Raw genomic sequence first — 1587 nt, 5'->3', positions numbered from 1 at the left:
ATATAAAAACTGAATTATACCAAAAAATAATTACACATATATATTAAGAACATAAATTACATATGATAAAGGTAACAAACTTGTTTTTAAAATCATGTTTTTTTGTGATTTTTAAACTTTTTTTCATCTATTTTTTTTATTTGACTAAAATTTTTATAATTGGGTGAGAAACACTTCAAGATAAAGTAACATATAATTGGCTATAATCAAAAACATGTTTAGGGAGATAGATCCCTATTTTAAAAATAGTTTGTCATTATAATTTATTTATTGTTATTCAAAATTCAACCTTATAAGAAATTGCTTTCTGATAAGTATAAAGAGCAGTTTTGAATTTTCAGTTGTTTTATGTTTTTTATCTATGGCAAAAATGCTCTTTCTCCACAATGATGGCCGATTAAAACTTCTACATCCAACATGTTTTGAAAAGTTTCACAACATAATAACCTTGTACATCGCATGAGCCAACCTTAGTTTCTATGTTTCTCAGTAACATAAAAAATGCACATTTTTTTTTTACCTTCAATACATGAGGTGGCAACTCACTTGTGAAAATTGAGTTAAGATATTTTTGTTGATACAAATTATTAATATATCCTTCTACCTCATCAAATGATACTAAATTTTCTTCTTCTCCTGAAAATTGATTGATAATTATATCATTAAACTGTTACAAATCATAATTTTTAGGTGTCAATATTACTCTTTCTACCATGTAAGAAGTATCTCACCTATGAGATTGTAAGTTTGGAAATATTTCTTCTATTAACTTGTGTAATGATGTTTTACCTTTTCATGGAATTGTTATATTTTCTTATATACGTACCAAGTCTTCATGTATGGTAAACTCAATTTCATCACTAATGTGCATAAGATACTTAATAAAATCATGATCATTAAGGGATCGCATATTTTATCGCAAGCGGAGAATTTGAGTGAAAGCCACAAATGAGACTTAACTATAGAAGTTGAAATTATTTGTGACTTACTACCTTTCGGTATGACAGACAGTACTTAGCATGAATTTTCTCCCATCACCATCACTTTATCTCTAAATGGCATATCATTTGCTAATATGTCTTTCAAAGTATGGTCTAATGATTTTAAAGATTCTTTATTTGCCATCGGTGCTTCATCCTAAATTATTGTTGTTGTTTATCTAATCAGCTTTGCAATATTAGATTGTTTGTTTAGCTTATGTTGCAAATGGAAGATGGCTTTGCATTAATTAGGATCTTAAATCTAGATGAACTGTTTGACCCCCAAGCAATAATGTTGCAGTTGTAACGACCCACTTTTGGTATGTCATGATCATACTAGAAGTCGAGCGCTACCAATTTAATTTCCTTAAATTTAGCTATTATTTATTATATGAGATTGATTCGTTGTTAAAACGTAGTTATTTTGCGGGATATATATATTTTTTTGAAAACATTTGGTTTAACAATAAGAACATACACAGATAAAATCATAAATAATAATATAGATAATGCAGTTATAAGCAATCACACACACACATATATACATCTCGTATCAGTTAACAGTACTTAGTCATCCAGCCCTTAGCAGCATATAGATCTCAATTAA

This window comes from Arachis ipaensis, chromosome B09 (genome assembly GCF_000816755.2).
Source record: "Arachis ipaensis cultivar K30076 chromosome B09, Araip1.1, whole genome shotgun sequence".
Lineage (NCBI taxonomy): Eukaryota > Viridiplantae > Streptophyta > Magnoliopsida > Fabales > Fabaceae > Arachis > Arachis ipaensis.
Note: the sequence above shows the minus strand (reverse complement) of the source record.